Source organism: Aulonocara stuartgranti (assembly GCF_965226115.1).
Source record: "Aulonocara stuartgranti genome assembly, chromosome: 22".
NCBI lineage: Eukaryota > Metazoa > Chordata > Actinopteri > Cichliformes > Cichlidae > Aulonocara > Aulonocara stuartgranti.
Window position 1 is genome coordinate 810,222 of NC_138957.1, and position 15,998 is coordinate 826,219.

Here is a 15,998-nt window from a genome sequence, read left to right on the forward strand (position 1 = left end):
TAAACTTTTTTAACTCTTTTCAACACAAATTTCAGCTTTTTCACCTCTTTGCAGCAGAATTTTCAGTTTTTTCACCACTTTTCAGGACAAATTTTCTATTTTTTCTGCTGTTTTCAGCAAAAACCTCTTTTCAGCAGAAATTCTGCTGATTGAACTCTTTTCAGCAAAATTTTCATTTTTTTCTGCTGTTTTCAGAAAAAAACTCTTTTCAGCAGAATTCTGCTGATTCACCTCTTTTCTGCAAAGTTTTCAGCCTTTTCACCTCTTATCAGCACAATTCTCAGCCGCTTCTGCTCATTTCAGCACAATTGTCAGTCTCTCCACCAGTTCTTTGTGAGAAAGAGTTTGGTGCAGTGAGATGAATCGCCGCCTTGAGAGCTGAAGGGCCAGGTTTGAATCCTGCTCAGGGCAACATTTTTTTTCTTTTTTTTTTGTTTCAACTTTTTCAGCTTTTTTCAGCAGACATCTTCAGCGTTAAGGCATCCACACAGCATTTTCGCAGGAAATGCAAAATTTTCTAGTTATACATCAAAACGTAGGTATTTTTGCTGGCTTTCCGAAAATGTCACTATCATTGTTGTGGGATTTATAGAATTTTGGCAAATCTCCTCAGACCAACACAAAGTCGCAAAACTCTCCATAGAAAGTCAATGGAGAGCTTGTTCAAAATCACATGATTTCTGTAATGAGAGGCATATTCGAATCGTCATATCTCCTTAACGAAGCAAATTTAAGACATAAGGCTTGTCCCAGTATATCTTCAGACACTCCTGACGCTCACAATTCAAGAATTATTTTCTCACCTATTACCGTTCTGAAATGAGTTAGACTTGTTTGAGGGTAGGAAATTCGTCCTTCGCTCAGATTTCTTCAGATTTCAAACTCTGGAAATGAACCACTTTTTTCTCTCGTCATATCTTTTTAATGGATTTCCACAGAGACCTGAAACTTTCCATGATTGTTCACCAAAGCCTGCTGTCTCTTACGGTGAAAGAATGATATTGACACTCCAAATAGATTTAGAGTTAGAAAGCGTTGTTTGAGGGCAAGTCAAGGCAGTTATTGCTTTGCTCTACTCAGTTATGGTGCATTAGAAGTCAAATATCTTTAATAATTCATATTTTAATGATAAATTGTCAACACTTTAAGATTCCCCCATCTCTTCTGAACAAAACGGTGTAAGAATGACCGTTCTAGCCCCTACGGTTAGGAAATTATGGTCATTTGTTTGAGGGGAGTTGTCATTATGAGAAATAGACTGCAAAAATCCTGTGTCTCTCTGTGCTGCGTGCACCTGTTTTGGCGGGAAAAAGTGCACAGCCTCTCTGATTGGTGGATTCAAATTTAGCAGCTCCCAGGCTGCTTGACTGAAAACATGCTTCTCTCTCCCTGTGTGTGTGTGTGTGTGTGCATGAGAGAGAGAGAAAGAGAGAGAGAGAGAGAGAGAGAGAGAGAGAGAGAGAGAGAGACCCTCTTTAGGGCAGCATCTCATTGTTGGAAAAAAAATATAATATATTCAGACTGGTTGACTGGCATAGACCCTCCATGTGTCTCTCTCTCTGTGCATTTGTGTATACATATTTGATTTTGTGTGTATCTGTTGGCTGTTCGTTCTTGTTTTTTAAATTTATTTTTGTTTCTTTATTTTTTTTTCACAGGTGAACAACAATTAGTTTTGAGGGAACTTAACCATGTTCCGTTTTTTTTCAGCTTGTCATCTTACTTTTCCAGTAGTTTCACTTAAGTTATTACTATTCTGCTCAATCATAGTATTTGTTCTAAATCATTGTTATTATGCTATATTGTAGTATTTCTGCTAAATCATACTATTTCTACTATATTATATTTTTCTTTCTAAATATAGCATTTCTGCTATATAATTGTATTTCTGCTATGTTATAATATTTGAGTATTTGTGCTGAAACATAGTATTTCTGCCAAATGATAGTATTTCTGTCAAATTATAGTATTTGTGCTAAAACATAATATTGATTTAAAATTACAATATTCATAGTTCATCACAGTGTCTCTGGTAAATCACAGTATTTCTGCTATGTTGTACTATTTTTCTAAATCATAGTGTTTCTGTAATGTTTAAGTATTTCTGGCTAAATATATTCTTTCTGTTATCTTATACTATTTCTCCTAAATTCTTGTATTTTTGAGAAGTTATCATGTTTCTGGTAAGTTACAATATTTCTGCTAAGTTCTGCTATGCTATTGTATTTCTGCCAAGTATTATGGTTCCTCTAAGATATTGCAGTTCTGCTAAGTTATTACATTTTAGCAAAGTTCCTTTGCTTCTGCAAAGTTTTTACAATTTCTGCAACTTTTCAGCTTTTCCAGCTTTTTGCAGACAGCTTCAGCTTTAAAGCATCCACACTGCATTTTCGCAGGAAATGCAAATTTTTCTAGTTTTATCTGTCAGCCTCACCCATCAAACTCAGGGGGCGGGGTTAACGCTGCCCATGCAGCTTCTCTAACATTTGATTGGTTGTGTGCAAAGTAAGTCAAAACAGGTCGATCCTAGATAATCGATTGCTTGTGTAGACTTGGGGCAGCCGGGTATCCCAGAATGCAGATCAAATCACAGGCAGCAATGGTGGTGGTGTAGTTTTAAAATACCCCGTTTTTCTGTCACCAGCTACACTTTTAACAGTGTTTTAGCCGCGAATGTCGCGACGTACGTCTGGTCAGGTTGTCAACATAGAACATGTTTGCAAAAGTGCTCAGATGTTTTCAGAGATTTCACTAGCTCTGCTAACAATTAGCATGCAGAGTGCACCCAGGGGGTTACGTTAACCGGTTTGTTTACATATTCCACTCTCCGTGTTCCACATGTTGCATTCGCAGATTCTCATTTTCACCGAACGATCGTCTCTTTCCGCCTGGTCTTGTGTCTCTGTGCTTCTGTAACATAAAGAATGAGCTGACATTTTTCTCACGAAACCAGCGATCAGCTCAACAGACCCTCAGTTTACCTGCATGCATCCTCCTCCTCATCTGTCAGCTGTTTAACACCTGCTGCTAATTCAAGAAACACGCCTACGTTACCTGGTGATAGTCACAGTTTAACTGGGCAGCCGGTACTCGATATAAAGCAATGTCAGCGCATTTTTCTGCACAAGATAAGTAAATATAGTGTTTTCCCCGAGCGCAGAGCTGCTGGAGCTTGTTTCCTTACAGAGCACTTCATCAGCGGCTGATGTCCAATCACCAGCGCACAGCTTTGAAACCTCAGCTGAGTTTTAGCTCTCAGTGGTTAAATGCTGGACTTCATTCACTCAGGTTCTGTCTGTCGGGTCATGTTTACTTCGCTGTTTTATTTACAACTGAGCAAATCGGTTTGGCTGAGGTTAAAGTTACGTTTCATAACTGCATAGTTTCACAGACGTTTAATGGTTCAGTGGCACATGTGTTAGACTGAACTATCATCTAAATATCATCTGTTTTTTAATAGTTATTCAACTGTATTCTAAGCACCAGCTGTCTGTTAGAATGTGATTTTTTTTCTCTCTCTGTTGGCAGAGGTATAAAAATGCGCAGGAAAATCTGACGTGCATGGCAAACTTCACCGACGATATTTAGGGAGGAATAAACACACGTCAAACATAAATGTTCATTTATGTTTGACGTGTGTTTATTCCTCCCTTTTTTTTTTTATTTGCCTGTCTCCATAATTGAGAGCATTTTCTCTTCTTATGTCAACACTCTCTCTCTCTCTCTCTCTCTCTCTTTTTTTTTTTTTTTTGCTTTTTCGGTCATGTTATGTTTACCTGTCAAAGGCTTGTTACAAACTATGAAACACATCGTGCAGACTTCTGGATGTTAGAAGAAAACTAATACTGCTCATGAAGGAGACTAAAGGCAGGAAGGTGTCCTTTAAAACTAAACATGTTAATAGGACCTCCCTATTTATATCATAGTTTATGATACAGCACGTGTATTTCAGTAATAGCCTGCTGATTTCAGTGTAGTAGTGAACAGTCGCACAGCTCACGTGGGCGTTATCTGTGATACTCCTTAACTATAATTCATCCAAGTTAACTTCAGTTAACCATTCAGACGGTTCTTTTGCAATGAAAAACATAAACACCCATGCTGCCGGTAGGTTTCCTCAGTGCCAGCTGTTAACATTATAGCTGATTATGCAGTAACCATGGTAACCACGGACTCTGAGCGGCTGGATCGACAGAGGTCAGACAACAATTTTACATGTATGATCTTAAAACAGGACACAGCCACTATACGTGCTGGTCTCATATCAAATGTGAAGGCAGACTGAGTCTATGTTTGACGTTTTTTATATCTAATCTTCCTTTTCAAACGTTTAAACAGCAGCGAGTCTGCAGCTGAGGGAATACAAACTCAAATTGTCGGAACAGGTTTGCTCGTTTCTTGGATTCATTTGGTGATTTATTAAATGTATAACTATTATTCTAATCTGCTGCTGGGTCTCTTACACTTTTCTTTATGCTGTATATTTTCACGTCTCTGGAATAGTTGGAAGTTAGATAGTCAGCTGAGAAACTTTGTGTTAACTCATGGAGCTGAGGATATCGTGGATATCGTGGATATGCTGACCTCGCTGCGTGGTGTACAGAGCGAGGTCAGCATGATTAATATTCACAATAAAAATATTAGCCGAACATCATGAAGTCTGTATGTGTTTCATAGTGTCGAACAACCTTTGTACAGTTAAAGCCAGCAGTTACTACATGACAGAAACACCAACGTTATCTCTTTTATGCGTTTATACACAGGTCACGCTGATTACTGAACAAAAACCCAAAGATCAGATGTTAAACAGATTTATTTGCTCTCTCTCCTCCTTAAACACGTTTTTAATGTTAGTTATAATTCAGAATTGGCGACTGAAACACGTAGGACACATAAGAACATCAGGAAATAAAACACCGATAAATATAACCTCAGTAAAAGAAGTCAGCGGGGGTTACTACAGCTGTGTACCGGGGCCTGCGCTTTGTCGGTGGGATTGCTTGCGAGGCGAGCGGGTCTATCCCACGCTTTGCCGTGAGACTGGGCAGACATCTCCGAAATCATCGAAGCACTTTTGCAAAGAGGCTGTATCTTGACAAACCGACCAGACACATGAAGATTAAACCACTACATTCTCGGCTAAAAAAACATTAAAACGGTATTTGGTGACACACAAACAGAGTTTTTCAAAGTTCAGTTCTGTTAGCTTCCACATGCCGGTTGTTGTGTGCTAGAAACAATGGCCACCAGGCCAAAGCAATGGTTTTGACTCGATCAGCGTTAACCCCACCCCCTGAGTTTGATGGGTGAGGCTGACAGATAAAATTATTTCAAGCTGAGAGCCAGGCGCCAGGACTGCCAAAATGAAATAAATAAATATATCATTAAATAATTAATTAAATGTGTCAATAATTAATTAAATGTGTCAATAATTAATTAAAATGTGAAATACATAAATAATTAATTAAATGTGTCAATAATTAATTAATTACATGTGTCATAACTATTTATTTAATTAATTAATTCCAATTTTAATTAATTATTGCCACATTTAATTAATTATTTAATGGTGTATTTAATTAATTCATTATGGCAGTCCTGGCACTCCATAAAAAATTTACTCAAAAAGTAAATGTCAGTTTTAGTTTTTAGAGTGTATGGAACATTCTAACAGAAGAAATAAAAAACTAACAACATAAACCAGTTTAAAATAAAATATAAAAACAAATTTTAAACAAATATAAGAATGAAGAAAACGGGGTTAACCCAGGATGGTAATATTGTTGGTAATAGTGTTTTAGTTTGTGTGTTTCATAATTTGTGAATCTGCAAATTTACACATTCTGTCTTTATTTATTTGAAAGAAACTATACTATGGTGGGGTTTGTTTGTTTTTGCTTTGTTTTGTTTGTTTTGCTTTGCTTTTGCTTTATATGTTGTTTGTGTAATTTAAGATTAAAAGAAAATTAAATGAATGAGAGTTAAAACTTGAGTGGGTATAGGTCCAAATAAGTGTATACTTCTGCCTACTCCTTTTCAAACAAAAGAATGGAATGATATTTTGTAATGATTGTAAATGTACATGTTTGAAATAAAAATGAACTGAACTGAACTGAATATATAAATCTACAGTGCATGAAAATTCAAAATAACCAAAATGAGAAAAAAGGCAAAACGCAGGAAATATATTTCAGAAAAGAAGATTATTCCATTGAGAAAGATCATTTTATTAATGTTTCTCTCTTGATTAGTATCTAGAGTATAGTATAACTATCTTAAAAAATATATGTTAAGAAATGCAGCAAAAACAGGGCAGAACATATTGTACACCTATGCATGTGCGTGACATTTTAATGGCAATTTCTGTGTTTGTGGTTTGGAGAATTTTGTTGATCTGAAAGTTATCTGAAAATTATATTTTTTACAATTTATGAGCTACGATAAGATTTGGCTTGGGATCACCTTATAATGATAGTCTGTCGATAGTCATCTATTTGTGTGATTTTTTTTTATGGCAATAAAAATTCTCTTTCACCCTTTTCTTTTGTCTTGTCCTCATTTAAAATAAGAACATTTAGTGGCCTCCATCCCCACTAAAAAACCCACACAGGGTTGTGAGAATTTGTGAAATTTGAATTCACAGTTTTAACAGAATTCTAACAAAAGCATCGGCTTTCTCTCAAATTTCCAAAAACAAACAAACAAAACCTCTTTTCCCATTTCAATTCAGCTCTCCCACACTTCCATTTAATGGTACAGGTATTGTCATTGTACTATTACTCTGATCTGGGCTGTGATAGTAGGCTTTTTTTTTTCTTTATTTGCTTGTCTTTTGTGGCAGAGTAGCAATCAGAATTATTGTCTGATCTGGCAGAGGCTTACAACACTTTCTCATTTGGCCCAACATGAAAAGTCTAACCCACGCAACAAAGAAAATTTGAACTACTTGTTTTGGATCAGAAACGCTAGCAAAATAAAGATTGTCCTTAGCAGCCAGAAGCAGGAAGGATGCCACACCGAGGATGTGGAATAATGGGTGAAAAATTTCTTTGAGAGACAACATACTCAAGCAAAAAAAATAAATAAAATAGTGGCACTGATCACAGCCACAGAAACAGCAATTTGAAACAAAAATCAGAATCAGCATACTTTATTAATCCCTAAGGAAATTATGTGGGTTACAGTTGCTTCAAATACAGTAACATTAACAGAAACAGAAACAGACTAGACTATTTAACAATACAAAATGTTAGATTTACAGATTTAAGAAATAGCACAATATATACAAATCACTCAATAATAAATATCAACAATTGACAGAGTCGATTAATAACAACATCGCAGATGTGGAAGCAGAGCAACTGCTGCCGAAAGTTTTGTCTTTTCTCAGTAATGCAAAGCCCCCAGCATCCAACATCAGCATGGAGGAAAGGAAGGCACTCAAAAATAGTTATGAGCCCCTGACATGATACCGAGGAAATAGTTACAGGAAGAGGGTGATAGACTGTCTGAATCAGCTAGAACAAAATTAAAAATGCTTTTCGGGAGCTGGGCTCATTTACGATAGACTAAAGCAAAGTAAAACAAAAAACTGTCCTGCAGATCAACTTGTGCTGCCACCCAGATGATGTCTTTCTCAGGTAATGTCCTTCTTATTTCACCAAGGACAACACAAAAATGCTTTTTGCATACAATCAGAAATCATGCCAGTTGTCTAAAGGTCTGTGTAACACCCCTCACCCACTGAAAACATTTGGAATTTCATGAAGCAAAAATAAAATGAAAATTAAAAAAATAATAATTTTAACTACTTAAATAGCACTTTTCTATTCTAAACTCACAGAACATTTTACTACAGGGCTCATTTACCTAATCACACTTACATTTATAGAGGAACTTTTTTCTGTAACTACATGGATGGACATATCACAGGCAACTCAAAGTTATGTATCTTGCACCAGAGTACTTTGACATGCAGACTGGAGTAGCACAGGATCTTAGCTTGGTCATTCTCCACAACCCTTGGGGGCGTCTTCCATTTAGGCCTCGGGACTTCCAGGCCATATTCGGCACAGATGTTTCTGTATACTATATTTGATTATGGTGTTCCATGTACATTGGTTTGCAAAAGTATTCGGCCCCCTTGAACTTTCCCACATTTTGTCACATTACAGCCAAAAACATGAATCAATTTTATTGGAATTCCACGTAAAAGAACAATACAAAGTGGTGCACACGTGAGAAGTGGAACGAAAATCTTACATGATTCCAAACATTTTTTACAAATAAATAACTGAAAAGTGGGGTGTGCGTAATTATCCAGCCCCCTTTGGTCTGAGTGCAGTTAGTTGCCCATAGACATTGCCTGATGAGTGCTAATGACTAAACAGAGTGCACCTGTGTGTAATCTAATGTCAGTACAAATACAGCTGCTCTGTGACGGCCTCAGAGGTTGTCTAAGAGAATATTGGGAGCAACAACACCATGACGTCCAAAGAACACACCAGACAGGTCAGGAATAAAGTTATTGAGAAATTTAAAGCAAGCTTAGGCTACAAAAAGATTTCCAAAGCCTTGAACATCCCACGGAGCACTGTTCAAGCGATCATTCAGAAGTGGAAGGAGTATGGCACAACTGTAAACCTACCAAGACCAGGCTGTCCACCTAAACTCACAGGCCGAACAAGGAAAGCACTGATCAGAAATGCAGCCAAGAGGCCCATGGTGACTCTGGACGAGCTGCAGAGATCTACAGCTCAGGTGGGGGAATCTGTCCATAGGACAACTATTAGTCGTGCACTGCACAAAGTTGGCCTTTATGGAAGAGTGGCAAGAAGAAAGCCATAGTAAAAGAAAACCATAAGAAGTCCCGTTTGCAGTTTCCCACAAGCCATGTGGGGGACACAGCAAACATGTGGAAGAAGGTGCTCTGGTCAGATGAGACCAAAATGGAACTTTTTGGCCAAAATGCAAAATGCTATGTGTGGCGGAAAACTAACACTGCACATTACTCTGAACGCACCATCCCCACTGTCAAATATGGTGGTGGCAACATCGTGCTCTGGGGGTGCTTCTCTTCAGCAGGGACAGGGAAGCTGGTCAGAGTTGATGGGAAGATGGATGGAGCCAAATACAGGGCAATCTTGGAAGAAAACCTCTTGGAGTCTGCAAAAGACTTGAGACTGGGGCGGAGGTTCACCTTCCAGCAGGACAACGACCCTAAACATAAAGCCAGGGCAACAAAGGACTGGTTTAAAACAAAACATATCCATGTGTTAGAATGGCCCAGTCAAAGTCCAGATCTAAATCCAATCGAGCATCTGTGGCAAGATCTGAAAACTGCTGTTCACTCTATGCATCTTGTGCTCAGAGCTTGTTCCTGTGCTGCCATAGTGCCTCTGTGCTGTCTTTCAGTCCAGCTTTGTCCAGCCACTGGTAGGATTTCTGGATATCAGCCACTTTCTCTATCTGCCAGTGGTACATACTGTGCAGGGGCCTGTCCTTCCATGACGGTTGCTCCTTTTCATCCTCTTTCTTGGGTTTCTGCTGCCTGAGGTATTCACTGAGCACACGGTCAGTTGGTGCCATCTTTCTGATGTAATCGTGGATGTTTGTTGTTTCATCCTGGAGTGTGGTGCTGACACTCACCAGTCCCCAGGCTCCTTCCTTCTGCTTAGTGTACAGCCTCAGGGTGCTGGATTTGGGGTGAAGCCTTCCATGCATGATCAGGAGCTTCCTTGTCTCGATGTCAGTGGCTTCTATCTCCTCCTTCTGCCACTTTAATACCCCAGCAGGGTACCTGATCACGCGCAGTATGTAGATGTTGATAGCCCTAGATCTTGTTCTTACTGTTCAACTGACTCAGGAATTGCCTGACCATCTATTAGGAGTTGGTGGGGTTTCTCTGGTGTGGTGTCATGGGTTTGCTTCCTTTTTCAGCACAGGTAGGCGGGGCGGTGTGTCACGGGATGCTAGCACACTGGCGGTACATCAGACATCATTTGATGGAGCATTATAGAGGAGCAGCGTGACAGACGTCTGGTGTCGGAGTATTGTTGCCTCCCTGAGTGGTAACGTGTTTGTTAATCTCTGTGGTGTGCACTACGGCCAACCCATGTTTTGTATTTTGTCTGCTTAACTGTTGTCCTGTATCCTTAGCTGCTTGCCTGTCAGCTGCTGGTGAAGCCGTATTTCCGGGATCACTACAGAGATCAATCTCATCTTTACCTTTGCATCCCGGAGATTCTCGCCCGAGCCTGTACTGCCAGTGTGACAAGTGAGCTCTCCAACTCTCCCCATGTTTATTGCCGCTTTTTACCAATTGTTTGGTATCTTCACCTAAAATTTTCTTTTCCTTTTCCTCTTAGATCCACCCTGCGTGCGCCGAATACCCCTTTCCCTCCAAGTGCGTGTCAGCCCCCTTCCAACAAAGACTAACACTGAGCAGTGCTGATTTTCTATCATTGGAATATTTCTAACATTTTGAGTTATTTTCCAGTGTTAGAAAATCAGCACTGCTCAGTGTTAGCCATTGTTAATCTTCAAAACTGACTAGGTTACTTTTAAACATATAACACTGTCAAAAGTGTTAATTTAACACTCAACAGTGTTGTATTTAACACTCAGAGGTGTGGACCCATATAGACACTCTCCAGTGTTAATTTAACACTGGAGATTTTGCTGTGTATAAATTATAACCTAACTGCACTTTATAGACTTATGTATTACACTCCTCATTGTTACATATGCATTTTATTTATTGTATTTTTATTTTTAATTTTTTATTGTGTCTCCCTGTTTTGATTCTACATAGATGGGAATATATTTTGTGAGCCTTAACTGTGTCTAATGGTAAACTAAACAGTTACACTGTGTGGGGGTATAGGCTAAAGTTTCCTTGTAGCATATTTTTGAGTACTCAGTACCTTTGAGGTTTTTCTGAAGGATATTTTGGACTTTTCATTGTATTTTTCATTGTTTTGAATTGTTGCAATAAAATAAACATTTTTGCATAAAGCAAGTTTATTTTTTCCACTCCCATACTGTTAAGTTAGAAACATGAAGTATATCCTGTTAAAATTCCTTTAGAGCAGATTAAAAAATATGTGATTAATTTGTAATTAATCATGAGTTAACTATTGATAAGTATGCAATTAATTGCGACTAAATATTTTAATCAACTGACAGCTCTAATATGTAGGTTTTTCCAATGTAAAAAAAAGTTTTGATATATTGTTTTTAATTTAAAAAAAGTGACATAGCCTCATTGAACCATGAGAGCCGTAAACAACCCCCCCCCCCCAAAAAAAAGAAAGAAAGAAAGAAAAAAAGATCCCATCACACAAAACATTGACTGAAATGATTAGTAGTGGACTGGATGATATGTTTATGGGAACTTTTTGGTTTCTCATACTTTTGGCTAACTAAACATCTCCTGGGTCAATGTAAATGTCCTGGGCATATATTATTTAGCTTAAAACTTTGATAGCCATAATCTTTACATGAGATCCTGGGGATCCTTGCTGTACAGACTTACTAATACTAAAATTAGCTATAAACAAAGGGGTGTGCACATGGCCATGCCATCCAAGTTATCCTTTTCTGCCCTCTACTGTAAATCAACTTGCTGCACAGCTACCCTTTGCAATACTCTTCCTCATTATTCCAAAAATCAAGAAAATAAATACCTAATAATTGCATATTTTTTCAGTTTAACAAATCTGTATTGTTGTGGCTTATTTGCAGTGGATACACTACTGTAGTTAGTATATAACTATAACTAACTCCATCTTTCTTTCTTTCTTTCATTTTATTTATGCATATTTTTTAATTTTGCAGAAGCGACTTACTGTAGTATTAAATAGTGTTTACTTAAGACTGCAATAAAATATATAATAAAAAAGACTGCTACAAAAGCACAAAAAAGCTATTAAAATGTAATAAACAAACAGAAATATTAAATATATATATATAATTTTCTATGTACGTTTTATCTCAGGTTGCCAACTTCTGCAGCTGTTCTGTCATATTACTGTCTCCCCAAAAACACTTGTTTTGTGATTTATTTTTTTTTTAAACTTTTGCTATGTTTTTTTGTTTCTCTTGTGTTTTATTGAAACTTGTGGTGTCTGTGTGTGTGTTCTATTTCTTTTCTTCAGTAGTGTTTTTCCATACAGCATTTTACAGAATTTCTGTATTTGCTAGGGTTTTATTAACTTGCAATAGATTTGACCTTTCATGGTAATAGAAATCTTCTATATTTTGAAATAATCACTATTGTCTCTACCTGCTCTAAAATACTGTAAAGTACCTGTTACGTCCCCACGAAGAGGTCTAGGGGTTTGAGTGTGGGGACTGGTAATAAATGGGTCCAGAACGGAATGAAAGGAAACCAGACAGAGGTGTTCAGTACATAATATGATTTTATTACAAATAATCTTAATCTAAACAGCCAGCAACGCTGTCTTATCAATAATGCAAGGGAGAGGCGGAGAGAGAACAACACCACACCCACACAAGGGCAGTTTCAGGAGGCCCTGCTAGGGCCGCATTGATACTGTATTATTGTACATTTCGTCAAAACACCTGTTCATTTTAATGTGTTGCTACCAATCCAAGAGACAACTATGTTAAACTATTAAATGAAATAATTTGCCACCATTTGAACTATAAAAGCTGTGTGCCTGTCCTTCTTAATCAAACAAATTCAATTCAGGCTGTAAAAATGGTTGACTCTGTGCTAGACATGCCAGAGACATTCATGTTGCAAACTTGCTTCTCTCTCCCTCTTGATTTCAAAATCAAAATTCTCCAACATTTGATATACAAGTAGGATTAATGTCAGATCTTGCTGATTAGACTGATTAGAGTGTGTAAACCAGCAACTGATTAAATTCAAATTTAGATCAGTACACCAAAGTATTCATAATTAAAAAATAGAAAACTACAGTTTGAAAAAAAAAGGGGGGAAAGGGCATCTAGTTTGCTACTTACAGTTTGTCATTTTAATATCAAAAGCAGAGAGTCATTTGATGGAGTAAATATAATGAATATTCATTATGTCCTTCAATCATATCTTTTATTAAAATACAATGTGCTTTGAATATACTGCCAAATGACTACTTGGCCTATAAATATTCAAGAGCTTGGTAGTGTCAGATGTTTTTTAGCTCAACTCAAATGTAGTCATTTTAATTTATGAAGGGATTCAGCATTTCCTAATGCTCTGTGAGGGGATATGCATAAAACATAGACTGAACATCAATTTATATTTTTAATGCACATGAAAATACACACCAGAATATGGAGTGCAGCAAAGGAAACAGACAACATCACAAAACTATTTAAAGGACTTACTGGTTGACATTAAAAATGTTCCAAAGTATCATTACACAGTATTATCCATCCATCGATACAATTCAGGTTTTCTCATGGCTGAAGCCTATCCCAGTGATCATAAGGTGAAAGGTGGGGCAGGTTATTTGTCTATCACAAAAATTCTAACTCTTTAACTCGTTGTCACTGTGCAGTCATACATTGTACAATATTACAATGAAATTGGAGCTAAAAGCACACCGTTGCTAAAAGAAAGACAAGAAGCAATCATAATAAATAACAGATATAGAAATGCTGTATCCCATTTTGAGACAGCAGGTGATGTAGAGGTCCTCCAGGGAGGGGAGGGGGTTGCCAATGATTTTCTGGGTGATGGTAATGACCCTTTGTATGCCATTGTGCAGCTCGAGAACCACACAGAGATGCAATATGTCAGCACGTGTAGCAGCGGTAGAAGATAGTCAGCAGCTCCTGCTTCAGGTTGATGCTCCTGAGCATCCTCAGAAAGTGGAGATGCTGCTGGGCCTTCTTTACAACCTCTAAGTTGTGCTAAACCTACAGAGAAAGTCGGAGAGCTGACTGTGGAGAAGCAACACTGCAGTCGTCAGACTGCCACCAAATTCACCACTGCACATCCTCTTTTCTTAACATTGTCAGAGGCATAAGCACAGAATACTAAAGCAGAACCATACATGTCTCAGTGTATGCAAAAGTATCAAATATGAATTCACTAATTTTTAAATAGCCTTTAATGAACACACATGGATACATTTGTCCTTCATTGAGAAAAAAATATGTAAGACTGTTCTCTTCCGTTTGCGCAACATCTCTAAACATCTCAGAGTGACGCTGAAAAACTAGTTCATGCATTTATTACTTCTAGGCTGGACTACTGCAATTCATTATTATCAGAATATCCTAAATACTCCCTGAAAAGCCTTCAGTTAATCCAAAATGCTGCAGCAGGAGTACTGACAGGGACAAGAAAGAGAGAGCCGATTTCTCCTATATTGGCTTCCCTTCATTGGCTTCCTGTTAAATCCAGAATTGAATTCAAAATTCTGTGAATAATAAGGCCCCATCTTATTTAAAATCATCTCTGGCTCGCTTCCACAGCATGTCTTTCTTCCTGTCTTCTCTCACACCAACCAGTCGCAGCAGATGGCTGCCCCTCCCTCAGTCTGGTTTCCTCCTGTTAAAAGGGAGTTTTTCCTTTCCACTGTCGCCAAAGTGCTTGCTCATAGGGGGTCATTTGATTGTTGGGTTTTTCTCTGTGTGTATCACTTTAGGGTTTATCTTAAAATATAAAGCGCCTTGAGGCAACTGATGTTTTAATCATTCAAAACCATTGCATTTAAGGTTAAATATAATAATATATTTTTCTTTTCTTTCTCTTTTAGATAGACCACATTTTATCTTCTGTTTTCACATCCCTCATGAAAACCAAATGCTTTTTGTTTTACTGCGAACAATGTTTGGCCTTTAGAAGGCAGGCAACCAGTAGTATTACATAGCCATTATTCTACTGCTGTAAGGTACTGTCACGGCTGGTGAGGTGGACTCAGGCGCAAACAGAAAGTACAGTTAAACAGTTCTTTATTAATCCACACCGAGTGCTCCGCTACTCTCGCTCCTCGCACACACAAAACTCCACGCTAAACAGCTTCACTCACGCTCACGGGTCCAGGGGTGAAGGTACGACAGGGTTCCGGAAAAATCTATACAAGGAGATGAGGGTTACTCATAAGCAAGTACGTAGTAAGAAACGATAGTTTTCTGGAGAGCTGGGCAAACACTAACTTGAGTTACTCAATATTCCAGTGACACGTAGCACAGTGCCCCTGTCGTATGAGGAGCCAGCAAACAATAGTGAGGAATCACCAGTAATCAGCTACAGGTGCATGGGCCAAGGGCAGGAACTCAATCTGAGCTCCGCCCAGGCAGAGTGGCATAAGCGAGAGAGCAAGAGAGGGAAGAGAAAGACAGAACCAAAACAAAAACATGTGTGGCCACGCTGGGCTGACCAGGTACAGCTATATCTGTCACACAGCATGTCTACTTCAGGTTAAGCAAAAACCTATTGTTTATTGTCACAATAACCACAACGTATCTATCAGCATCTAAAGTAAAACTGCACTGTGGTATAACTGCTAAACTATAATAAACCACTACCATTAAAAAGAAAAACTGAAACTGTATGATGGAAGCTCAAATAGGAAGGCAGTTTAGATAAGCTCAATCTTTAATCACTTCACATGCCAGTACATGTTCAACTCAAACTCCTCTACATTCAGAACCTCACTCTTAATAGCAGCTAACCACAGTGCATGTATTTAAAAGTGACAGCATACTGTGTCTTATAAAAAAAAAACAACCATCTCTTGGGGTATTAACAAATAGAGAGAGAACAAGGTTGCTTATGTGTTTTAGCAACACAAATAAATGCTGTAAGATACACGTAGCTCTTACTTCAAAGCAGATGGTTTAAGAGCAACGAATCATGTTGAACAGACAGAAGTAAATGCTAAAGCAACATGAAAAGCAACAAAATCATCGATCCATTCAACCATCACTTGGATAGATCTTTTTAAGAATTGTTTAAAAGCGCATCATAGTGCTGAATAAAACTTTTAAACATGTTCAGTGACCTTTTATGAATTGTA

At 37.9% G+C, this 15,998-nt stretch overlaps 1 protein-coding gene across 1 annotated transcript in view; it reads right to left on the minus strand.

Moving 5' to 3' along the window:
- The window catches only part of LOC309698884 (dynein axonemal heavy chain 6-like), a 242,468-nt gene that overhangs the window by 97,629 nt on the left and 128,841 nt on the right, over positions 1 to 15,998 (minus strand).